We start from the raw sequence: 27,131 nt of genomic DNA on the forward strand, positions 1-27,131 counted from the left end.
CTTTCATACCTCTGAAGCTTTAAAAAGCCTCTCTCCCAACCATTACCTGCTCCTGATGGAGGGGCTTAAATCAAGAAATTGGAAGGTGCTGGTGATTTATGCTGGAGGCTGCACTTGACTCACCTTAGTTAAGCTTCTTCATCACTATTTATAACACCTTTAGTTGTTGGGATTAGGGTGAAGGTGAAGAGAATACAATAGCAGTGTTTCTTTTGTAGAAATCAAAGCAGGTATTCGATGTGGTATTCCAAGAGGAAAAAATATATAATAAAATAACCCCATAATGATAGCCCTTCAGATTTTCTAAAGTACTCTCACATGCTTTTCTCAACGGAGCCCCCTTGCAGGCGTAGGTTGAGATTATTTTTATTTACAGTTGAAAAATCTGAGGTCAAGTGGCTTTCCCAATTTACACAAAGCTTGTTTCCAAGGTAAATGCACACAGACACAGCAGGTCCTGGATCCTGTCCTATGTGGCGAAAGAGTAAAGTCAAACAGACAATTTTTTCTTCTCTTTTGCTTCACGTTTCATTACTTCCCTACCCTCTCTTGGTCCAGCTTGAGGTGAGTTGATTATCCTCATTTTCTTTCCACTTGTTTTGAGAAGACTCTAGAATAAAAGTAGACCTCAGGGCAGGATAAGGAAACAGGGAGAAGAAGACAGTATCATTGGAGGCATAAACCATGAAGTTGATTGCCAATATGAGGAACAGAAGAGGTTAATTAGAAATCTCTTTGGCCATAAGGCACAAAAGACAGGAAGCAGTAAGGGAGATCAGGAAAGAAAACTCCAAATCCGTCAGATCACTAATTTCCGTTTTCATATCATCTTAAGGTAAAATGAACAGAGATTCTGTTTTACCGCGTGTGTGTGTATGCGTGTGTGTGTGTGTGTGTGTGTGTGTATTAGTCACTCAGTCGTGTCCGACTCTTTGCGACCCCATGAACTGTAGCCCAACATGTTCCTCTGCCCATGGGATTCTCCAGGCAAGAACACTGGGGTGGGTAGCCATTCCTTTCTCCAGGGGATCTTCCCGACCCCGGGATCTAACACGGGCCTCCCGTGTGGCAGGCAGATTCTTTACCATCTGAGCCACCAGGCAAGCCCAGGTTTTACCATGTAAGACTGTGTAAACTGGATGAGTTACACGTCTTTGTGTCTGTTTCTCTCCTTAACATACACAGAGACATATCTTTCCTTAATTCAGGGTTGCCAGTTAAAATACAGGGCATGCAGCTAAATTTGGATTTCAGATGAAACAATGAATCACCTTTTAGTATATTTCAAGCAATGCATGGAATATACTTAAACACTTAAAAAACACGCACTTGGCAGCTCTTGCCTTCTGAGATGGCCCACAGTTTGTCTATGGAATGTGTTTCTCTCTAAATTAAGTCCATTTCTTACCTATCAGGAAAAACAAAAACGTGCTTTTTATCTGCGATTCATATTTAATTGGATGCCCTGTATTTTTATTTGTTAAATCTGGCAACCTTAACCTAATTAAATTTCAGATCCACTTTCCTCCCCTGAACGTAGTCTAGTCAGAGCGGAGGACGTTGTCACTGTCCCCTGCTGGCCTGTGTTGAAACAGTCATTTTCTTACATTAGGACACGCACGCTAGCTGCAAATAATGCTTAGATTCTGTCTGTCATTACTCAAACCTCACACTTCACGTGCTGTTCTCACTCTGCCGTTGCTGGGGGAAGCTTTTCAAGTAGATAGGTCTTGGAATTTGTTCTCTCCCCAAATTCCAGAGATGCTCAGTTTCTTCCATTACCACCAAGTTTCCTTTGTCAAGTCAGCAAACATCTCCAGTCAAGTCACAAGATGAACTTCACGTCCACCTCCTTCTGGACCACATAGAATATAGTCGCTCAGTCATGTCTGACTGTTTGGGACCCTGTAGACTGTAGCCTACCATAGAACTGTAGCTTACCATTGACTGTAGCCTACAGGCTTCTCCATCCATGGGATTTTCCAGGCAAGAGTACCAGAGTGGGTTGCCATTTCCTTCTCCAGGGGATCTTCCCAACCCAGGGATCGAACCTGGGTCTCCCGCATCACAGGCAAATGCTTTTTTAGAATATCCCTAAGAAGGCTTAATCATCAGTGTCAGATGATTCTCTTTGGTAGGTCTTACAGATCCTTCTTTTGGGGTATAAGTTCACAAAAAATTGTAGAATATCCTCCCCAGGAGTTAATTTAACAAAGGTCATCTCAAATGGACTGAAGGCAGGTTTACCAAATGGCAGGGGCAAAAAAAAAACAATCCTCAGATTACATCAATTGCAATTTTATTTGCAGTAGCCATTTCTCCTTTTTTTTTTTCTTAGAGGATCTATGAAATTGGATTTGCAGGGACAGTAGACCATCGCACACAAAGAATGTAGAGGAATACTCCTATCTCTGCATTCAACCATGAATCTGACCCCATCAATAGCACCCACATTCAAAAGAAAGTATGATAGCTTTGTGTGCCACACAGGGTTGCTATGGTGCTCAGGAAAAAAAAAAAAAAACACATTTAGAGGTTTTTAAATTACAGTTGAATGTATTAAATTTGAATGAATTAAAGTCTAAGTTTAATCTGTAAGGTTTTTACTGAGGTGAAATTCACATAAAATTAACCATTTTATTTTAGTTTAAAAAATATTTATTTATTTTATTTTTGGCTGTGCTGGGTCTTCGTTGCTGTGCACCAGCTTTCTTTAGCCATGGTGAGTGGGGCCTGCTCTCTACTTGTGGGGCCCAGGCTTCGCATTGCAGGGGCTTCTCTTCTTACCGAGCATAGGCTCTTGAATGCCCAGGCTTTAGTAGTTGTGGCTCCCAGGCTTTAGAGCACAGGTTCAACAGTTAAGAAAGTTAACAGATATCTGGCACACGGGCTTAGTTGCTTCATGGCATGTGAGACCTAGCAGGTACAATGATGGAATCGGTGTCTCTTGATTTGCAAGGTGGATTCTTAACCACTGGACCGTAAGAGAAGTTCCTAAAATTAACCATTACAAAGCGGAAAAAAAAAAAAAAGCAATCCCATCAATTCATATCAGTTGCTCAGTCATGTCTAACTCTTTGGGACCCCGTGAACTGCAGCATGCCAGGCTTCCCTGTCTATCACCAAATCCTGGAGCTTACTCAAACTCATGTTCATTGAGTTGGTGATGCCATCCAACCATCTCATCCTTTCTTGTACCCTTCTCCTCCCACCTTCAATCTTTCCCAGCATCAGGGTCTTTTCAAATGAGTCAGCTCTTTGCATCAGATGGCCAAAGTATTAGAGTTTCAGCTTCAGCATCAGTCCTTCCAATGAATATTCAGGACAGATTTCCTTTAGGATGGACTGGTTGAATCTCCTTGCAGTCCAAGGGACTCTCAAGAGTCTTCTCCAACACCACAGTTCAAAGGCATCAATTCTTCAGATCTCAGCTTTCTTTATAGTCCAACTCTCACAACCACACATTACTACTGGAAAAACCATACCTTTGACTAGATGGACCTCTGTTGGCAAAGTAATATCTCTGCTTTTGAATATGCTGTCTAGGTTGGTCATAACTTTTCTTCCAAGGAGAAAGCGTCTCTTAATTTCATGGCTGCAGTCACCATCTGCAGTGGTTTTGGAGTCCCCCAAAATAAAGTCTCTCACTGTTTCCATTGTTTCCCCATCTATTTGCCATGAAGTAATGGGACCAGATGCCATGATCTTACCTTTCTGAATGTTGAGTTTTAAGTCAACCTTTTCACTCTACTCTTTCACTTCCATCAAAAGGCTCTTTAGTTCTTCTTCTCTTTGTGCTGTAAGGGTGCTATCATCTGCATATCTGAGGTTATTGATATTTCTCCTGGCAATCTTGATTCCAGCTTGTGCTTCATCCAGTCCAGCATTTCTCATGATGTACTCTGCATATAAGTTAAATAAGCCAGGTGACAATATACAGCCTTGACGTATACCTTTCCTGATTTGGAACCAGTCTGTTGTTCCATGTCCAGTTCTAACTGTTGCTTCTTGACCTGCACACAGATTTCTCAGGAGGCAGGTAAGGTGGTCTGGTATTCCCATTTCTTGAAGAATTTTCCACAACTTGTTGTGATCCACACAGTCAATCGTTTTGGCATAGTCAATAAAGCAGAAGTAGATGGTTTTCTGGAACTCTCTTGCTTTTTTGATGATCCAGGAGATATTGGCAATTTGATCTCTGGTTCCTCTGCCTTTTCTAAAACCAGCTTGAACATCTGGAATTTCGTGGTTCATGTATTATTGAAGCCTGGCTTGGAGAATTTTGAGCATTACTTTACTAGCATGTGAGATGAGTGCAATTGTGCAGTAGTTTGAGCATTTTTTGGCATTGCCTCTCTTTGGGATTGGATGAAAACTGACCTTTTCCAGTCCTGTGGCCACTGCTGACTTTTCCAAATTTGCTGGCATATTGAGTGCAGCACTTTTACAACATCATTTTTTAGGATTTGAAATAGTTCAACTAGAAGTCCATCATCTCCACTAGCTTTGTTCATAGTGATGCTTTCTAACGTGGGCTTAGTTGCTCCATGGCACGTGAGACCTACCCGGTCCAGGGATTGAATCAGTGTCTCGAATCAGCCCACTTGACTTCACATTCCAAGATGTCTGGCTCTAGGTGAGTGATCACACCATCGTGATTATCTGGGTCATGAAGATCTTTTTTGTATAGTTCTCTGTGTATTCCTGCCACCTCTTCTTAATATCTTCTGCTTCTGTTAGGTCCATACCATTTCTGTCCTTTATTGTACCCATCTTTGCATAAAAAATTCCTTTGATATCTCTAATTATCTTGAAGAGATCTCTAGTCTTTCCCATTCTATTGTTTTCCTCTATTTCTTTGCATTGATCACTGAGGAAGGCTTTCTTATCTCTCCTTGCTCTTCTTTGGAACTCTGCATTCAAATGGGTATATCTTTCATTTTCTCCTTTGTCTTTCACTTCTCTTCTTTTCATAGCTATTTGTAAGAGCCCCTCAGACAACGATTTTGCCTTTCTGCAAAAAACTGATGCCTCCTATATGGTGTCACAAACCTCTGTCCATAGTTCTTCAGACACTCTGTGTATCAGATCTAATCCCTTGAATCTATTTCTCACTTCCACTGTAGAATCATAATGGATTTGATTTAGGTCATACCTAAGTGGTCTAGTGGTTTTCCTTACTTTCTTCAATTTAAGTCTGAATCTGGCAATAAGGAGTTCATGATCTGAGCCACAGTCAGCTCCTGGTCTTGTTTTTGCTGACTGTACAGAGCTTCTACATCTTTGGCTGCAAAGAATATAATCAATCTGATTTCGGTGTTGACCATCTGGTGACGTCCATGTGTAGAGTCTTCTCTTGTGTTGTTGGAAGAGGGTGTTTGCTATGACCAGTGCATTCTCTTGGCAAAACTCTTGTTAGCCTTTGCCCTGCTTCATTCTGTATTCCAAGGCCAAATTTGCCTGTTACCCCAGGTGTTTCTTGACTTCCTACTTTTGCATTCCAGTCCCCTATAATGAAAAGGACATCTTTTTTTGGTGTTAGTTCTAGAAGGTCTTGTAGGTCTTCATAGAACTGTTCAACTTCAGTTTCTTCAGCATTACTAGTCAGAGCATAGACTTGGATTACTGTGATATTGAATGGTTTGCCTTGGAAACAAACAGAGATCATTCTGTCATTTTTGAGATTGCATCCAAGTACTGCATTTCAGACTCTTTTGTTGACTACGATGGCGACTCCATTTCTTCTAAGGGATTTCTGCCCACAGTAGTATATATAATGGTCATCTGAGTTAAATCCACTCATTCCAGTCCATTTTAGTTTGCTGATTTCTAAAATGTCGATGTTCACTCTTGCCATCTCCTGTTTGACCACTTCCAATTTGCCTTGATTCATGGACCTAACATTCCAGGTTTGTATGCAATACTGCTCTTTACAGCATCGGACTTGCTTCTATCACCAGTCACATTCACAATTGGGTGGTGTTTTTGCTTTGGCTCCGTCTCTTCATTCTTTCTGGAGTTAGTTCTCCAGTGATTTCCAGTAGCATATTGGGCACCATGGACCTGGGGAGTTCATCTTTCAGTGTCCTATCTTTTTGCCTTTTCATGCTGTTCATGGGGTTCTCAAGGCAAGAATACTGAAGTAGTTTGCCAGAGTAAAACCTCTTACCTGTTAAGCAGTTTATCCCTATTTCCTCCTCCTCTCAGTCTCTGGAAACCACCAATTTTCTCTGTCTCTATGAATATACTTATTCTGGACATTTCATATACATGTAATCATATAATCTGTGACTTTTTTTGTCTGACTTCTTTTACTCATAAGGGCTCCCCTTGTGATTCAGCTGGTAAAGAATTTGCCTGCAATGCAGGAGACCTGGGTTGGGAAGATTCCTAGAGAAGGAAAATGCTACCCACTCCAGTATTCTGGCCTGGAGAATTCCATGGACTGTATAGTCCATAGGGTTGCAAAGGGTCGGACGTGACTGAGTGACTTTCACTCACTCTTTTACTCAGCATATATTTTGGAGATTCATCCACATTGTAGCATATATCAGTAGTTCATTCTATTTTTTTTTAATGGTTGAATATTTTCCTTAAGTCTTTTAGTTCAACTTATAAATTGTATTCTATTTCACAGAATTAGCAAATTTTGAACAATAACTTTTAAACTGACTGATTAATATTTAGTCCACTTACCTAGTTAATTAACATTCCTTGAAAATTTCAAATAGCACATATACTTAACATATTCAATTTTCTTTAATGCCTTAATGAGTTTTTAAATTGAAGTATAACTCACAGAGAGAAAAGCACACAACACATAAGTATGGAACTGCATGAATTTTTCTCAAATCAACACCCCTATGTAGCTACTGGAGAAGGCAATGGCACCCCACTTCAGTACTCTTGCCTGGAAAATCCCATGGGCAGAGGAGCCTAGTAGGCTCCAGTCCATGGGGTCACTAAGAGTCCGGCATGACAGAGTGACTTCACTTTCACTTTTCACTTTCATGCATTGGAGAAGGAAATGGCAACCCACTCCAGTATTCTTGCCTGGAGAATCCCAGGGACAGAGGAGCCTGGTGGGCTGCTGTCTATGGGGTCGCACAGAGTCAGACACGACTGAAGCGACTTAGCAGCAGCAGCAGCAGCATGTAGCTACTACCCAGATCAAGAAAGAGAACGTGACAAGCATTGCAGAAGCTCTCTCCTGCCCCTGTGCATTTTCCTGTGAAAGAATTCTCTTCCTGAATCTTTCTGATTTGTGGCAGAAGAGGTGCTTAGCTGCCAAACGTTCTACCAATTATCGGCTACTCACTTGTGTACTTTAATAACAAAGGCTGCAGGGTGCAAAGGACAAGATTCAGAAAGAAGCTCCACGTCAGTCTTGGGGCTCTTAGTGTCCCCGGCATCAGACTGTTCTCTCTGAGCTGAGTACACAGCACATGTTGCCCTTTTTGTTAAAGGATTAGAAGTGCAAGAGAATGACATTGTCTGCCAACCATAGCTCAGGTCAAGATGAAGCTCAGCCGCTACTTACTGTATATAAATGTCTCCCTGTTGTGCGGGCAGTGACTCCTTCTGTTACAAACACCCTGAACATAGTACCAGGATAGACAGAGGGTCTCAAGGGACTTTAATGGCATTTGCTGTCAATAGGTTCAGATAAATATGAAAGAGGCTTTGAGAAGAATTTGTTGTTGTTTTTTAGTTGCTCAGTTGTATCTGACTCTTTTGCAACCCCCATGGACTCTAGCCCACCAAACTCCTCTGTCCATGGGATTTCCCAGGCAAGAATGCTGGAGTGGGTTGCCATTCCCTTCTCCAGGATCTTCCCAACCCAGGGATGGAACCCACATCTCCTGTGTCTCCTGCATTGGCAGGGTTTTTGTTTGTTTGTTTGTTTGACCACTGAGCCACCAGGGAAACCCCTTGAGAAGAATTACTTCTTGCTGAAATTGACTTCAGTAGCAGCAGCTAGATGAACAGAAGACCAGAGCTAAGATAAATGGGAAAAGCAATGTGCCATCCAGTAGAGGGTTTTGAAAGCTAGGGGAGGAAATCAGAGGGTTTTGAAGGAAGAGCTGGTCAGATGCTGGGCATCCACCTCCCCTTGGTCATGATTTGTATTTTTATTTTCAGAGGTGGTTTCTGAAGTGAAGTGTAGGATGGACGAGTGATTTGTCACCCACGTGGCTTGTTGGGGGTGGAGGATGAACCTGTTCAGTGAGGCCCTTTATCAACCCTCCAACCTAACCATGGTGTTGGTTGCCTATCCAGGCTACAGAGGAGTTTGGGACATGCTACCCTCAAATATGCTGCTTTGTCACCTCAATTATTTGGAGCTGAAGTTACATAAAAATAGTAGGTGCAGGAAGGGCTCCCTGACTTTTCCCATTCCACTAAAAAATGAGCCATTAAATTCCCCATGAGAAAGATGTCTTCCCTGTATTAGGAAGCAGAGGCACATCCTTGTCACCAGAGACTGGGAATTGCTTTTCTACCTAAAGAATGGTGCCCCCTTGATAGGTTTGACTGCAGAATGCGAGGAGGGTTTGTTGGAGTAAAAGTGGTTTAAGATCCAAGGCAAAATAACAAACAAGGCATGATGGTCTGAGTACTCAGCACATGTTGGACTTCCTGCACAGAACAAAGCCCTCTGGGAATGAGCACTTAGAAGGAAAGATGGTTTATTATCATAATGCAGTATTCAATTACTTGCTCTGATGAGAGGTGGAGGGGTTTCCAAATTCATTGTAATAATTTAGAGTTTTGAGGGGGGAAATAATTAAAAATGTAGGCCACCTATGGGTGCTGCGTAATGTGGATGATATAACATGGTTATAATGGGAATATGATACATTCTATTTTTACAGTCTCTGGCTACAAAGAGTGTATTAGGTATTTTGCGGTAGACTCAGAAGCTCAAAACAAACAAGATTAAAATCAGCAATAAAGCAGATCAGGAGGCTGTAGTGAAATTCAGCAATAAATTTGACACAAAGCCAATGAGGTAGGCTGAAGGTCTTTTAGAATTTGCTGCAGGTGGATGCTTGTGTTTTCTTATTTTAGGGATATGTGAGGATATAGAAGGTGGCTATGAGGGAAACGTCAGCCAGGGCACACTTCCCATTGTAGGAAAAATGATTGTGATTTTGTTGGGAGAACAGAATTTTCATAGCCTAGTCTCTCGGACAGCAAGGAGATCAAAATATTAAGGCATCAAGGAGCACCCCCTCCCCACGCTGGGCCAGACCCCATTGCTCTCTTTCTCATCGCTGTCACAGCCATCCCTACAGGACTTGAAGACTTCACTCCTGACCCACAGACAACCTCCAAGGCCAAGGCTGAATGGTCCGTTCTATTGGATCAGTACCTATGTCATATCACTCTTACTGTTTTCAATATCACCCATGGATTAAAAACCTCAAATCGACATATTCCAGGTTACTCTGTGTCTGTTTCCATTTTCTCCATCTGTTAAATGAGACCATTGTTAAAAAAATTATTTTAGAACTTCTGATATTTTATCAAGTTACTTGATAGGTTTAGGATTAACCAGTTTTTTACCATCTAAGGTGTTACATCATCCTCTTAATTCACAATTCACTACATTTTGCCTCTTATTACACTCATACTAAACTATGGTATATAACAGTTCTATTTATGTCTTCTCGAAAAAGAGTACATTTTCCACCATTAATATTTATTAATCTACACATGTTGGCACTGAACAGGTAACAGGTGGCAATGATGCTACTTTTTTTTTTTAGAATTGTGTGCATATCTGAGCATTTATTTACTTAATATTTTTGAAATTAAGTGTGGAAATTTCACAAACCTGTAAAGGTAAACAAATGTCACCTATTTTGCCTTGACTTCATGCATCGAAGTGTTTGGAAAAGTGCAATTATTTACAGCAGCAAAGGAGTTGAAATTTTGAGCAATCATTTAATTAAAAAATTTTAAGTTTTAGAATGTGTAGAAGTAAAAGAACTGTGTGTAGGGAACTCTAGGGAAAAAAATGTATCAGAATTGCCAATGAAATAATTAGGAGAAATTTTTGGAGTCTGAAATGGAGCATGGATAAAAAATGCTGAATAAAGAAGGTGATTAGAAACAAAATGCCCTAGAGTTTCTCGAACAGAAGCTAATGGTCAACAGGCTGTTATCAGCATAGCACAAGAGCAGAGCAATGTGCAAGCCGGACATTAGTGACAGAAATAGAAAGTAAAAGCCAGAATATCAAAATTATGTCTGTTAAAACAGTGTATGTTATGTCAGGTAAAGTTCATTGTAATAATTTATTTAAACTACTATTTTTTGAACCTTTAATACATTTATATGGTTCAAGTTTTAAAAAATATATTCCTACCCTTTAGACACCCAGTTTCATCATCAAGAGACAACCAGGATTATCATATTATCAGCGTCCTGTGTTCTTGTTTCTTTTGTTCTTGTCTGACTCTTTTGTGATCCCATGGACTGTAGCCCACCAGGCTCCTCTGTCCATGGGATTCTCCAGGCAAGAGTACTGGGGCAGATTTCCGCGCCCTCCTGCAGGGGATCTTTCTGACCGAGGGATTGAACCTGGGTCTCCCACAGTGCAGGAAGATTCTTTACCATCTGGGCCACCTGGGAAGCCCTACAATCCACATATAAGGATAACCTATTCAGAATATAGATAAATTCAGTGTATCTATTCACATTCAGAAAACAATGTATTGGCCAGTGCATTGTTTTCAGTTTCAGAAAAGTTAGTAAAATAGCACATAAAAGTAAAATACAAGTAGGCTACAAAAGTCACTATCTCTGTGAAAGTGAAAGTGAAGTCGCTCAGTCGTGTCCGACTCTTTGTGACACCATGGACTGTAGCCCACCAGGTTCCACCATCCATGGAATTTTCCAGGCAAGAATACTGGAGTGGGTTGCCATTTCCTTCTCCGTAACCTCACCTAATCCAGCAGGAGAACATTAGCAGTTCCCCTCCCTTCCAGGTGACTCTTACCTATAAGCTAATCACTGTTTTGAATTAGTATAGTTTATTTAGTCTGTTTTTGAACTTTAATTAGATGATAAGCAAGGTGCATTCTTTTGTGTCTGTCTTGACTTTTCCCACATCATGTTTTGGAGATCCATTCATGTTGTTGGGTATAGCTGAAGCTGGCTTCTTTTTCATGGCTTGAGAGTATTCTCTTGTATGGCTGTGGCACTGTTCATGCATGCCACTCTTGGTGTTTTTCTGTAATCTTCACTTTGGGGATATTATGAATAATGCTGCTGTGAATATTTTTTACATGTTATGGTGTATATGTTCTCATATATCTCTTGGAAATATATATAACATAAATACAAGTAAATTTTAATGTTGCCCTTCTTTCTATACACACAATGACTTTTTTACAAGGTTATTATTCAGTTCAGTTCAGTCGCCCAGTCATGTCCGACTCTTTGGGACCCCATGGACTGCAGCACGCTACGCTTTCCTGTTCTTCACTAACTCCTGGAGCTTGCTCAAATTGATGTCCATTGAGTCAGTGATGCCATCCAACCATCTCATCCTCTGTTGTCCCCTTTTCCTCTCGGCTTCAATCTTGCCCAGCATCAGGCTCTTTTCCAATGAGTCAGTTCTTCATATCAGGTAACCAAAGTATTGGAGTTTCAGCTTCAGCATCAGTCTTTCCAATGAATATTCAGGACTGATTTCCTTTAGGATGGACTGGTTGGATCTCCTTGCAGTGCAAGGGACTCCCCAGAGTCTTCTCCAACACCACAGTTCAAAAGCATCAATTCTTCAGATCTCAGCTTTCTTTATAGTCCAACTCTCACAACCACACATGACTACTGGAAAAGCCATAGCTTTGACTAGATGGACCTTTGTCGGCAAAGTAATGTCTCTGCTTTTTAATATGCTGTCTAGGTTGGTCATAACTTTTCTTCCAAGGAGCAAGCATCTTTTAATTGCATGGCTGCAGTCACCATCTGCAGTGATTTTGGAGCCCCAAAAAATAAAGTCTGTCACTTATTTCCACTGTTTCCCCATTTATTTGCCATGAAGTGATGGGACTGGATGCTATGATCTTAGTTTTTTCGATGTTGAGTTTTAAGCCAGCTTTTTCACTCTCCTCTTTCACTTTCATCAAGAGGATCTTTAGTTCCTCTTCACTTTCTGCCATAAGGGTGGTGTCATCTGTGTATCTGAGGTTATTGATATTTCTCCTGGAAATCTTGATTCCAGCTTGTGCTTCATCCATCTCTGCATTTCACATGATGTACTCTTCATATAAGTTAAATAAGCAGGGTGACAATATACAGCCTTGATGTATTCCTTTCCTGATTTGGAACCATGTCTGGTTCTAACTGTTGCTTCTTGACCTGCACACAGATTTCTCAGGAGGCAGGTAAGGTGGTCTGGTATTCCCATCTTTTTTTTCAGAATTTTCCACAATTTGTTCTGATCTACACAGTCAAAGGCTTTGGCGTAATCAATAAAGCAGAAGTAGATATTTTTCTAGAATTCTCTTGTTTTTTCGATGATCCAGCGGATGTTGGCAATTTGATCTCTGGTTCTTCTGCCTTTTCTAAATCCAGCTTGAACATTAGGAAGTTGATGGTTCATGTACTTCTGAAGTCTGGCCTGGAGAATTTGAGCATTACTTTGCTACTGTGTGAGATGAGTGCAATTGTGCATTCTTTGGCATTGCCTTTCTTTGGGATTGAAATGAAAACTGACCTTTTCCAGTCCTGTGGCCACTGCTGAGTGTTCCAAATTTGCTGGCATATGGAGTGCAGCACTTTCACAGCATCATCTTTTAGGATTTGAAATAGCTCAACTGGAATTCCATCACCTCCACTAGCTTTGTTCATGGTGATGATTCCTAAGGCCCATTTGACTTCACATTCCAGGATGTCTGGCTCTAGTTAAGTAATCACACCATCGTGGTTATCTGAGTCATGAAGATCTTTTTTTGTACAGTTCTTCTGTGTATTCTTGCCACCTCTCCTTAATATCTTCTGTTTCTATTAGGTCCATACCATTTCTGTCCTTTATTGTGCCCATCTTTGCAAGAAATGTTCCCTTGGTATTTCTAATTTTCTTTGCAGCCAAAGATGGAGAAGTTCTAAACATCCAGCAAAAAGATGACCAGGAGCTGACCGTGGCTCCAATCATGAACTCCTTATTGCCAAATTCAGACTTAAATTGAAGAAAGTAGGGAAAGCCACTAGACCATTCAGGTATGACCTAAATCGAGTCCCTTACTGTTATACAGTGGAAATGACAAATAGATTCAAGGGATTAGATCTGATAGACAGAGTGCCTGAAGAACTATGAATGGAGGTTCATGGCATTGTACAGGAGGCAGTGATCAAGACCATCCCCAAGAAAAATAAATGCAAAAAAGGCAAAATGGTTGTCTGAGGAGGCCTTACAAATAGCTTTCAAAAGAAGAGATGCTAAAGGCAAAGGAGAAAGGGAAAGATATACCCATGTGAATGCAGAGTTCCAAAGAAGAGCAAGGAGAGATAAGAAAGCCTTCCTCAGTGATCAATGCAAAGAAATAGAGGAAAACAATAGAATGGGAAAGACTAGAGATCGCTTCAAGTTTATTATTATCATTTATTTATCTATTTTCGGTTATGCCGAGTCTTGGTTGCAGAGCATGGCTTTCTCTAGCGTAGGAAGCAGGGGCTACTCCCTCGTTGTGGTTCACAGGCTTCTCATTGTGGAAGCCCCTCTTGTTACAGAACATAGGCTCTAGAGCACAGAGGCTCAGTAGTTTTGGCACACGGTCTTAGCTGCCCCCTGGCATGTGGGATCTTAGTTCCTAAACTCGGGATGTACCTGTGTCCCCTGCATTTGATGGACTTTTTATTTTTTTAGAATAAAAAATACATTTTAGTATTGACTTACATATTTTTAAATTTAGTGAAATTCTGAGAAAATTACATTTGAAATGTTTTCTCACTTAGTACTGTATTCAATTCCTATACCACATGGCCGCACACTGTACGTAGGGACTTTAAAGGTCTTCATCTGGCCTGGTATGTAGATTCTTAACCACCATTCCACCAGGGAAGTCCCTTGCAAGGGTTTTATTAAACAGGACTAATAAAAGCCTGTTAATTTGGGAGAGGTCATCAAATTATGGGGGCTTCCCTGGTGGCTCAGTGGTAAAGAATCTGCCTGCAATGCAGGAGATGCAGGTTTGATCACTGGATCAGGAAGATGCCCTGGAGAAGGAAATGGCAACCCACTCCAGTTCTTGCCTGGGAAATCCCATGAACAAAGAAGCCTGGTGGGCTACAGTCCATGGGGTCACAAAAGAGTTGGACATGACTTAGTGACTAAACAACAACAGCAATCAATTTATAGTGAACCAATTCAACCTGGTCATCTCTATTCCACAGGTGTTCGACCCATACAAAATTATTGATCCCATCTGTGAATCAGGTTTCCATGTGATGCTTTCCAATCTCTGGATATCAAAGGGCATTTTCATAATAAAATGAAATCTCTGAGAATGGTTGAAAATCCTCTCAGAAAAGCTGAAACTGATCATGCTATTGTAGCTAGAACCCATTGCAATGGAAAATGTTATTTCAGGGTGATTGAATTTCTTGAGACATTAATACAGGTATTCCTCATTTTTCAAAAGTTCACTTTACACCACTTTCCTTATATGAAAGACTTACATTGGCACCTATGTTCAGTATCTTTGAAATTTGAAGAGGATTTTCACTTTTATGGGAAAAAAAAAGGCAAAAAACTAAAAAGCATTCCAAGTTCATTCTGCAGCAAGGCATTATAGAGGCAGCACGGACCCAAAGCAGGCAGAATGGCCCTGGCAAGCTCCTTCCCCAGAAATTATACTCCGCACCTTAGCATCAAGCTGCCTTAGCTCTGAACTGTGTCTGTATGCATTTGTGCTTTATTTTGATTCATTTTGTGCATCCCTTAAAAAGATCTTCCCAGAGGTAACTGCTGCTTCTCTTGAGGCCAGTTTAACTTACAAAAGGTTTCATCAGTTCAGTCGCTCAGTCGTGCCCGACACTTTGCGATCCCATGAATTGCACACGCCAGGCCTCCCTGTCCATCACCAACTCCTGGAGTTCACTCAGACTCACGTCCATCAAGTCAGAGATGCCATCAGCCATCTCATCCTCTGTCGTCCCCTTCTCCTGCTCCCAATCCGTCCCAGCATCAGAGTCTTTTCCAATGAGTCAACTCTTTGCATGAGGTAGCCAAAGTACTGGAGTTTCAGCTTTAGCATCATTCCTTCCAAAGAAATCCCTTCAGATCTGATCTCCTTCAGAATGGACTGGTTGGATCTCCTTGCAGTCCAAGGGACTCTCAAGAGTCTCCTCCAACACCACAGTTCAAAAGCATCAATTCTTCAGTGCTCAGCTTTCTTCACAGTCCAACTCTCACATCCATACATGACCACTGGAAAAACCGTATACTGGAGTAGACGGACCTTTGTTGGCAAAGTAATGTCTCTGCCTTTCAATATGCTATCTATGTTGGTCATAACCTTTCTCCCAAGGAGTAAGCATCTTTTAATTTCATGGCTGAAATCACCATCTGCAGTGATTTTGGAGCCCCCCAAAATAAAGTCTGACACTGTTTCCACTGTTTCCCCATCTATTTCCCATGAAGTGATGGGATCGGATGCCATGATCTTCATTTTCTGAATGTTGAGCTTTAAGCCAACTTTTTCACTCTACTCTTTCACCTTCATCAAGAGGCTTTTTAGTTTCTCTTCACTTTCTGCCATAAGGGTGGTGTCATCTGCATATCTGAGGTTATTGATATTTCTCCTGGCAATCTTGATTCCAGCTTGTGCTTCTTCCAGCCCAGCATTTCTCATGATGTACTCTGCATAGAAGTTAAATAAGCAGGGTGACAATATACAGCCTTGACGTACTCCTTTTCCTATTTGGAACCAGTCTGTTGTTCCATGTCCAGTTCTAACTGTTGCTTCCTGACCTGCATATAGATTTCTCAAGAGGCAGGTCAGGTGGTCTGGTATTCCCATCTCTTTCAGAATTTTCCACAGCTTATTGTGATCCACACAGTCAAAGGCTTTGGCATAGTCAATAAAGCAGAAGTAGATGTTTTCTTGGAACTCTTTTGCTTTTTTGATGATCCAGTGGATGTTGGCAATTTGATCTCTGATTCCTCTGCCTTTTCTAAAACCAGCTTGAATATCTGGAAGTTCATGGTTCACGTATTGCTGAAGCCTGGCTTGGAGAATTTTGAGCATTACTTTACTAGCATGTGAGATGAGTGCAATTGTGCGGTAGTTTGAGCATTCTTTGGCATTGCCTTTCTTTGGGATTGGAATGAAAACTGACCTTTTCCAGTCCTGTGGCCACTGCTGAGTTTTCCAAATTTGCTGGCATATTGAGTGCAGCACTTTCACAGCATCATCTTTTAGGATTTGAAATAGCTCAACTGGAATGCCATCACCTCCACTAGCTTTGTTTGTAGTGATGCTTTCTAAGGCCCACTTGACTTCACATTCCAGGATATCTGGCTCTAGGTCAGTGATCACACCATCGTGATTATCTGGGTCATGAAGATCTTTTTTGTACAGTTCTTCTGTGTATTCCTGCCACCTCTTCTTAATATCTACTGCTTCTGTTATGTCCATATCATTTCTGTCCTTTATCAAGCCCATCTTTGCATGAAATGTTCCCTTGGTATCTCTAATTTTCTTGAAGAGATCTCTAGTCTTTCCCATTCTGTTGTTTCCCTCTATTTCTTTGCATTGATCACTGAGGAAGGCTTTCTTATCTCTTCTTGCTCTTCTTTGGAACTCTGCATTCAGATGCTTATATCTTTCCTTTTCTCCTTTGCTTTTTGTGTCTCTTCCTTTCACAGCTATTTGTAAGGCCTCCTCAGACAGCCATTTTGCTTTTTTGCATTTCTTTTCCATGGGATGGTCTTGATCCCTGTCTCCTGTACAATGTCACGAACCTCATTCCATAGCTCATCAGGCTCTCTATCTATCAGATCTAGTCCCTTAAATCTATTTCTCACTTCCACTGTATAATCATAAGGAATTTGATTTAGGTCATACCTGAACAGTCTAGTGGTTTTTCCTACTGTCTTCAATTTAAGTCTGAATTTGGCAATAAGGAGTTCATGATCTGAGCCACAGTCAGCTCCTGGTCTTGTTTTTGTCGGCTGTATAGAGAGTTTCTCCATCTTTGGCTGCAAAGAATATAATCAATCTGATTTTGGTGTTGACCATCTGGGGATGTCCATTGTAGAGTCTTCTCTTGTGTTGTTGGAAGAGGGTGTTTGCTATGACCAGTGCATTTTCTTGGCAAAACTCTATTAGTCTTTGCCCTGCTTCATTCCGTATTCCAAGGCCAAATTTGCCTGTTACTCCAGGTGTTTCTTGACTTCCTACTTTTGCATTCCAGTCCCCTATAATGAAAAGGACATTTTTTTGGGTGTTAGTTCTAAAAGGTCTTGTAGGTCTTCAAAGAACCGTTCAACTTCAGCTTCTTCAGCGTTACTGGTTGGGACATAGACTTGGATTACCATGATATTGAATGGTTTGCCTTGGAAATGAACAGAGATCATTCTGTCATTTTAGAGATTGCATCCAAGTACTGCATTTCAGACTCTTTTGTTGACCATGATGGCTACTCCATTTCTTCTAAGGGATTCCTGCCCACAGTAGTAGATATAATGGTCATTGGAATTAAATTCACCCATTCCAGTAATTTTAGTTCGCTGATTCCTAGAATGTCAATGTTCATGCTTGCCATCTCTTGTTTGACCACTTCCAATTTGCCTTGATTCATGGACCTGACATTCCAGGTTCCTATGCAATATTGCTTTTTATAACATCGGACCTTGCTTCTATCACCAGTCACATCCACAGCTGGGTATTGTTTTTGCTTTGGCTCCCTCCCTTCATTCTTTCTGGAGTTATTTCTCCACTGATCTCCAGTAGCATATTGGGCACCTACTGACCTGGGGAGTTCCTCTTTTAGTATCCTATCATTTTGCCTTTTCATACTGTTCATGGGGTTCTCAAGGCAAGAATACTGAAGTGGTTTGCCATGCCCTTCTCCAGTGGACCATATTCTGTCAGACCTCTCCACCATGACCCGCCCATCTTGGGTGGCCCCATGGGCGTGGCTTAATTTCATTGAGTTAGCCAAGGCTGTGGTCCTAGTGTGATTAGATTGACTAGTTTTCTGTGACTATGGTTTCAATGTGTCTGCCCTCTGATGCCCTCTTGCAACACCTACCCTCTTACTTGGGTTTCTCTTACCTTGGGTGTGGGGTATCTCTTCACGGCTGCTCCAGCAAAGCGCTGCCGCTGCTCCTTACCTTAGACAAGGGGTGTCTCCTCACCACCACCCCTCCTGACCTTGAACGTGGAATGGCTCCTCTAGGCCCTCCTGCACCCACGCAGTCACCGCTCCTTGGACCTGGGGTTGCTCCTCCCGGTCTCCCACCCTGGCCTCTGGCAGGCGGGTAGCTCCTCTCCACTGCTCCTGCGCTATAGCAGCCTGGCACTCTCCGCTGCCGCCCCTGACCTCGGATGCACGGTAGCTCCTTGCTGCCATTCCTGCACCGTTGCAGCCTGGCACTCTCGGCCGCTGCCCCTGACCTCGGACGTGGGGTAACTCCTCTTGGCCGCCACCTCTTGGGCACGGGGTCCTCCCAGCTTCTGCCCCTAGCCTCGGATGTGGGGTAGCTCCTCTAGGCCACGCATGTGCACCATCTCAGCCGCCCGCACTATGTGCGCTGTTGCAGCCGCCCACGCTCTGTGTGCCATCAGAACCCTCTAACTGTGGACATTGAGGAAACCTGTACTTGAAATCTTAGAATGGACAGCATCATTATTAATACATAACTGACTGGTATAAGTTTGCTTTGTTTCCTAAATTGCTACTGAGTCATATAAGGACAGAAAAGAGCATCAGATAAGTAATTAAATAGTAATTCAAATGCTTTTATATTTTGTGTAATTGCATCATTCTACAATAAACATCTCTAAGCATTTTTGCAGAACAAGCACATGGATTTTTGTATTATTTACAGTTTTACTTATACATGTGAAAAATTTAAATAGTGCATTAGAAAATTTTACTCCAGACAGTATGAAAAATTTCAGATATGAAATGGTAGTGCTGATTCTGTTTTAATGTTCCATCTGATTTTACATATTAAGATGATATTACAATCTATAAATCTATCAAAATGTTTCTACTTTTGTTCAGTTCAGTTCAGTCGCTCAGTCGTGTTCGACTCTGCGACCCCATGAATCGCAGCACGCCAGGCCTCCCTGTCCATCACCAACTCCTGGAGTTCACTCAGACTCACGTCCATCGAGTCAGTGATGCCATCCAGCCATCTCATCCTCTGTCATCCCCTTCTCCTCCTGCCCCCAATCCCTCCCAGCATCAGAGTCTTTTCCAATGAGTCAACTCTTCGCATGAGGTGGCCAAAGTACTGGAGTTTCAGCTTTAGCATCATTCCTTCCAAAGAAATCCCAGGGCTGATCTCCTTCACAATGGACTGGTTGGATCTCCTTGCAGTCCAAGGGACTCTCAAGAGTCTTCTCCAATGCCACAGTTCAAAAGCATCAGTTCTTCGGCGCTCAGCTTTATTCACAGTGCAACTCTCACATCCATACATGACCACTGGAAAAACCATAGCCTTGACTAGATGGACCTTTGTTGGCAAAGTAATGTCTCTGCTTTTTAATATGCTATCTAGGTTGGTCATAACTTTTCTTCCAAGGAGCAGGCGTCTTTTAATTTCATGGCTGCAATCACCATCTGCAGTGATTTTGGAGCCCCCCAAAATAAAGTCTGACACTGTTTCCACATCTATTTCCCATGAAGTGATGGGACCAGATGCCATGATCTTCGTTTTCTGAATGTTGAGTTTTAAGCCAACTTTTTCACTCTCCTCTTTCACCTTCATCAAGAGGCTTTTTAGTTCCTCTTCACTTTCTGCCACAAGAGTGGTGTCATCTGCATATCTGAGGTGACTGATATTTCTCCTGGCAACCTTGATTCTAGCTTGTGCTTCTTCCAGCCCAGCGTTTCTCAGGATGTACTCTGCACAGAACTTAAGTAAGCCGGGTGACAATATACAGCCTTGACGTACTCCTTTTCCTATTTGGAAGCAGTCTGTTGTTCCATGTCCAGTTCTAACTGTTGCTTCCTGACCTGCATATAGGTTTCTCAAGAGGCAGGTCAGGTCATCTGGTATTCCCATCTCTTTCAGAATTTTCCATAGTTTATTGGGATCCACACAGTCAAAGGCTTTGGCATAGTCAATACAGCAGAAATAGATGTTTTTCTGGAACTCTCTTGCTTTTTCCATGATCCAGTGGATGTTGGCAATTTGGTCTCTGGTTCCTCTGCCTTTTCTAAAACCAGCTTGAACATCTGGAAGTTCATGGTTCACGTATTGCTGAAGTCTGGCTTGGAGAATTTTGAGCATTACTTTACTAGCGTGTGAGATGAGTGCAATTGCTCCCCAAAGGTAACTTAAGTTTGAATGAATTCAACTAAATGGTGAAGTCTTTTTAAAATTGCTAAAGAAAATACTGTGTTTGAATCACTTGTTATTAGTTTGATGACTGCAGTGACTTTTACCAGCCTCTCTGGTGTAATTTCCCTTAAAATCAAGTATTTTTGTAAGATTTAGCCTCAGCCTCATCATATAATATAGTAGAGAAGAGGCTTCAGTTCAACAAATATGGAGTCCCTGCTCTGTGGTAGCCACTGAGTGTATGAAAATGAATTCAAACAAGTGAACAAGACTAAAGGGAACAAGCACATCCTCTGGAACCATTATGTTCTCTTGTCATAACTGCTACTAACCAAGAATTAAGGCAGCTGTGGTGTGCACATGTGTTGAGCCTAAGTGCTCAGGTGAGCTGCTGACCTTGTAATGGAGCTGGACCCTAGGCGGCCTTCTCAGAATAGACCCCCCACCCATGTCCCCCACCTGCCTTTTGTCTGCAAAAAAATTTTAATCAAAGGATAAACTTAATCAGAGAAATAAGAAAATGCAGAAAGAAAGGAAAATAGTCAGGCAAGACCAAATAATAATATTTAGCCATTAAGCAAAGTCAAGGACCTTTAGTTCTTCCTCAAGGACTGTAGATAATATTCTAAGCCATGTCCTCTGAGCTGCCTTGCAGACACTCACCAAGTAGAAGAAGTTACCTGTATGCTGCCCACAAGCACATGGACCCCAGATTGGTTGGAACCAGAAGGTTGATGTTGATTTCCAATTACCTCAGCACCAACAATCAGAAGAATGTCTACAAACTGATCATACACCTTCAGCACTGGAAGACTCCTCACTACACATTCTGGGGTGGAACACACAGTCTTAGGGGCATCAGTCCACTATGGCCCCCTTTGCCTGACAAAGCCATAAAGCTGTTTCTTTCTACTTCACCCAGAACTCTGTCTCTAAGCTTTAAACCATTACCTGTGTACTGAGGCCAGATTTCAACAATAACCTTTGGCTTAAAATGTAAGCAGAATTTATTACCCCCTGAATAGATGGGGAAACAGCAGAAACAGTGTCAGACTTTATTTTTGGGGACTCTAAAATCACTGCAGATGGTGATTGCAGCCATGAAATGAAAAGACACTTACTGCTTGGAAGGAAAGTTATGACCAACCTAGATAGCATATTCAAAAGCAGAGATATTACTTTGCCAACAAAGGTCAATCTAGTCAAGGCTATGGTTTTTCCGGTGGTCATATATGGATGAGAGCCAAAGAACTGATGCTTTTGAACTGTGGTGTTGGAGGAGACTCTTGAGAGTCCCTTGGATTGCAAGGAGATCCAACCAGTCCATTGTGAAGGAGATCAGCCCTGGGATTTCTTTGGAAGGAATGATGCTAAAGCTGAAACTCCAGTACTTTGGCCACCTCATGCGAAGAGTTGACTCATTGGAAAAGACTCCGATGCTGGGAGGAATTGGGGGCAGGACGAGAAGGGGACGACAGAGGATGAGATGGCTGGATGGCATCACCGACTCAGCGGACATGAGTTTGGGTGAACTCTGGGAGTTGGTGATGGACAGGGAGGCCTGGTGTGCTGCGAGATTCATGGGGTCGCAAAGAGTCAGACACGACTGAGCAACTGAACTGAACTGAACTGACCTCCACCCCACCCCCAGAGCTGTGCTAATTCTGCAGCTTCGTGGCAAGCCACAGAGTTGGTGCTCTGACTTGCAGGATGGGGTTTATCAAAGTTGTCAGGCATAAGGCCTACTTCAAGACTGTGCTTGGGCTTCCCTCATAGCTCAGTGGGTAAAGAATCTGCCTGAGGTGCAGGAGACCTGGGTTCAGTTCCTGGGTCAGGAAGATCCCCTGGAGATGGAAATAGCAACCCACTCCAGTATTCTTTCCTGGAAAATCCCACGGACAGAGGAGCCTGGCAGGCTACAGTCTATGGGGTCGCAAGAGTCAGACACGACTTAGCGACTAAACCACCACAACCACCAAGAGTGTGCTCAGTCACTCATTTGGGTCCAACTCTTTGCAACCACATGGACTATAGCCCGCCAGGCTTCTCTGTCCATGGGATTTTCCAGGTAAGAATACTAGAGTGGGCTGCCATTTCCTTCTCCAGGGAATCTTCCCAACCCAGGGATCGAACTCACATCTCCTGCATTGGCAGGGAGATTCTTTACCATTGACCCACCTAGGAAGCCATACTTCAAGAGATACCAAGTTAAATTCATAAGACGGAGAGAGGGCAAAACTGACTGCTCTGCTCAGAAACGATTTGTAATCCAAGATAAAAATAAGTATCATACACCCAAATATAGAATGATAGTTCATGTAAGCAACAGGGATATCATTTGTCAGATTGCTTACACCCATATAGAAGGAGATATGACAGCTGGTGCGGTTTATGCTCACGAACTCCCAAAGTGTGGTGTGAAGGCTGACCTGACAAATGATGCCGCAGCATATTGTAGTGGCTTGCTGCTGGCCAGCAGGCTTCTTAATAGGTTTGGTGTGGACAGAATTTATGAAGGCCATGTCGAGATGGCTAGAGATGAATACAATGTGGAAAACACTGATGGTCAGTCTGGTGTCTTCATGTGTTATTTGGATGCAGAGCTTGCCAGGATCGCTGTTGTTCAGTTGCTAAGTCATGTCTGACTCTTTGCAACCCCGTGGACTGAAGCACGCCAGGCTCTTGAGTCCTCCGCTGTTTCCTGGAGTTTGCTCAAATTCATGTCCGTTGAGTTGGTGATGCTATCTAACCACCTGATTCTCTGCTACCCCCTTCTCCTTCTGCTCAGTCTTTCCCTACATCAGTGTCTTTTCCAAAGAGTTGACTCTGCATCAGGTGGCCAAACTATTGGAGCTTCATCTTCAGCATCAGTCCTTCCAAAGAACATTCAGGGTTGATCTCCTTCAGGATTGACTGGTTTGCCAGGACTACTACTGGAAAAAAAGTTTGGGGGGCCCGAAAGGGAGCTGTCGATGGAGGCTTGTCTATCCCTCATAGTGCCATGTGGTTCCCTGGTTATGATTCAGAAAGCAAAGAATTCAGTGCTGAGGGACACTAAAAACACATCATGGGGCAGCATACTGCAAATTATATGTGTTACCTGAATGAAGAAGATGAGGATGCTTACAAGAAACAGTCCTCTCAATACGTAGAGAACAATGTAACTGCAGACATGATGGAGGAAAAGCATAAGAAAGTTCACCCTGCAATATGAGAGAATCCAGTGGATGAGAAGAAGCCTAAGAAAAAAATGTTAAAAAGAAGAGGTAGAGCATTCCCAAAATGTCACTTGTCCAGAAGAAAGACTGAGTAGTTCAGAAGAAGGGAAGCTTTCTTAGAGCTCAGGAACAGCCTGCTGAGAGTTGATAAACCAAACCACAATTTTCTATCAAGATTTTTCAGATAAAGTCAATAATAAAGTTATTGCACAAGGCTAAAAAAATAAGCAGAATTTTAACCAGGTGAATTGAAAAACATTTTTTCTTAAAAATAACTGTAGGCTGAGCTTCCTTACAAGCATGGCTTACTATCTTTCAAAGTGTGAAAGTGTTAGTTGCTCGGTTGTGTCTGATTTTTTGTGACCCCATGGACTATAGTCCATCAGGCTCCTCTGTCCATGGAATTCTCCAGGCAAGAATACTGGAGTGGGTAGCCATTCCCTTCTCCAGGGGATCTTCCTGACCTAGGGATCAAACTCAGTCTTCTGCATTGCAGGCAGATTCTTTACCACTTGAGTCACTGAGTATCTCAACAAACCTGGAGCTAGGTAACCACATTTTCACAGATGTGGTATCCAGGCTCCAAGACATTTTAGGCTGAGTAAAAATAGGTAGGAAAAGAGAAATTTAAGAATACCTGGTAGGAGTTCCCTGGTGGTCCTGGCATATTTGGGTCATGGCTAGAGAGTCGGATACAACAGGGAGTAATTAACAAGGAAGCTGGAAAGGCACTTTAGAACTGGATTTCTAGTAAACAATATGAAGAATCATGTTTTGCACAATGGGAAACCTTAGAGGTTTTTCATGTGGGAATAGAAGGATCAGATTCCTGCTTTTTTTGTTTGTTTAGAGGAGAGATTTATTTGAAGAAATACTACAACATATGAAAATGACACAAAGCCTTAATTTCTACTCATAGAGTGATAGATTTGATATGGTGCATAATTATTTGATATAGTGCATATAATCCATAGTGCAAAGTTCGATGCCTAAGTCATTTGTTGATAAACAAAACCTCTTCAGTTCAGTTCAGTTCAGCTTCCATTTCAAAGTTCTCCTCCTGGCAACTACTTTCAGTTCAGATCAGATCAGTCGCTCAGTCGTGTCCGACTCTTTGCGACCCCATGAATCGCAGCACGCCAGGCCTCCCTGTCCATCACCAACTCCTGGAATTCACTCAGACTCACGTCCATCGAGTTGGTGATCCCATCCAGCTATCTCATCCTCTGTCGTCCCCTTCTTGTCCTGCCCCCAATCCCTCCCAGCATCAGAGTCTTTTCCAATGAGTCAACTCTTCGAATGAGGTGGCCAAAGTACTGGAGTTTCAGCTTTAGCATCATTCCTTCCAAAGAAATCCCAGGGCTGATCTCCTTCAGAATGGACTGGTTGGATCTCCTTGCAGTCCAAGGGACTCTCAAGAGTCTCCTCCAACACCACAGTTCAAAAGCATGAATTCTTCGGCGCTCAGCTTTCTTCATAGTCCATCTCTCACATCCATACATGACACTGGAAAAACCATAGCCTTGATTAGACGGACCTTTGTTGGCAAAGTAATGTCTCTGCTTTTGAATATGCTATCTAGGTTGGTCATAACTTTCCTTCCAAGGAGTAAGCGTCTTTTAATTTCATGGCTGCAATCACCACCTGCACTGATTTTGGTGCCCAAAAAAATAAAGTCTGACACTGTTTCCATTGTTTCCCCATCTATTTCCCGTGAAGTGATGGGACCGGATGCCACGATCTTCGTTTTCTGAATGTTAGCTTTAAACCAACTTTTTCACTCTCCTCTTTCACCTTCATCAAGAGGCTTTTGAGTTCCTCTTCACTTTCTGCCATAAGGGTGGTGTCATCTGCATATCTGAGGTTATTGATGTTTCTCCTGGCAATCCTGATTCCAGCTTGTACTTCCTCCAGCCCAGCGTTTCTCATGATGTACTCTGCATATAAGTTAAATAAGCAGGGTGACAATATACAGCCTTGACGTACTTCTTTTCCTATTTGGAACCAATCTGTTGTTCCATGTCCAGTTCTAAGTGTTATAACTGTTTAATATCAGCAAGGGTCACAAATGCTGTGTACAATGAATCTGAACTGACAGATTTTGACTAGTGTGGTAAGTAGATTGGAATGGAGGTGGTGTAAGAGGGGAGAGCAAGTGGGAAGCTATCGAAACAGTTGACAGGAGAGATGATAAAGACCCAGTCAACTGAGTGGGAGTGGGAATGCTGAGAAGGGGACACATTTAAGAAACATTGTGCAGGTCAGACTGGTAGAACTTGGTGATTAGATGAAAGAAGACTTAAAGAATTCTACTGTGATGTGTCTCCTCTCTCTTTCTCTCTAGGATAGATATAGATATCTTTTTGGGTAACATTTATAATAGTAGATTAACCATTTTAATGTGTACAGTTTGGTGCCATTCAGTAGATTCACAGGGTACGTGGCACTCTTTAGGTCCAGAACATTTAAACGTTTTATATTTAAATTTTGGAGGAACCATCAAACTGTTACACCAAGCAGCTGCACCATTTTATATTCTCACAGGTTCTATTCTCACCAGGGTTCCATTCCTGCACACACCTGCCAATACTTCGTATTTTCCTGTTTTAAAATATTTTAAATTATAGCCACCCTAGTGGTTGTGAAGTGGTATCTCATGGTGTCTTTGTTTGCATTTCCTTAATGACTAATTTTGTTGAGCATCTTTTCCTGTGAGAGTGTGGCCATTTGTATATCTCCTTTGGAAAAACGTCTATTCAGATAGTTTGCTCACTAAAAACATTGGATTATTTATTTGCCTTTTTGTTGCTGAGCAGTAAAAACTTTTTATATTTTCTGGATACTAAACTCCTGTCAGATATATAGGATTTGAAAATATTTTTTTCCCATTCTGCAGCAGGTTATCTTTTTAGCCAAGATTTTTTTTTTTTTTTTTTTTGAGCCATTTATTGAAACAGGAAACACAGGAGAAGCCAAGGATAGAAAGAAGGAAAAATAAGTTCAGTTGGTGGTGTTGATTGGAAATCTTCAGGGGACACCCAGCCAAAGGTATCTGGCTCACGTGGTGCCTGCAACATCCTATGCATTTGGTGTTTCTTGATTGATAGAATCTAGAGAGAAGCTGGTGGGTACTTGCTGCCTTAGCTATAAGCCTTCAGGCTGTATCCCACAGAAACAAAGTCACTCCTCTTTCAACAAGGTTGTCCTTTATAATTAAAAATACTAGGACTTCCCCGGTGGTTCAGTGGTTAAGACTCCAGGCTTCCACTACAGGGGGCACAACTTCTACCCTGCTTGGAGAACTAAGACCCTGCATACCCCCATGGAGTCACCAAAATAATTAATTAAATAAAATATCAAAAATCAAATTAAATTTT

General features: G+C 42.0%; 1 pseudogene; it reads left to right on the forward strand.

Annotated features, from left to right (window-relative positions):
• LOC787799 (large ribosomal subunit protein uL18-like) overlaps nucleotides 1-24,735 on the forward strand; it is a 57,371-nt pseudogene extending 32,636 nt beyond the window's left edge.
• Nucleotides 24,736-27,131: the final 2,396 nt, after the last annotated feature.

Source organism: Bos taurus, chromosome 4 (genome assembly GCF_002263795.3).
Source record: "Bos taurus isolate L1 Dominette 01449 registration number 42190680 breed Hereford chromosome 4, ARS-UCD2.0, whole genome shotgun sequence".
Classification (NCBI taxonomy): domain Eukaryota; kingdom Metazoa; phylum Chordata; class Mammalia; order Artiodactyla; family Bovidae; genus Bos; species Bos taurus.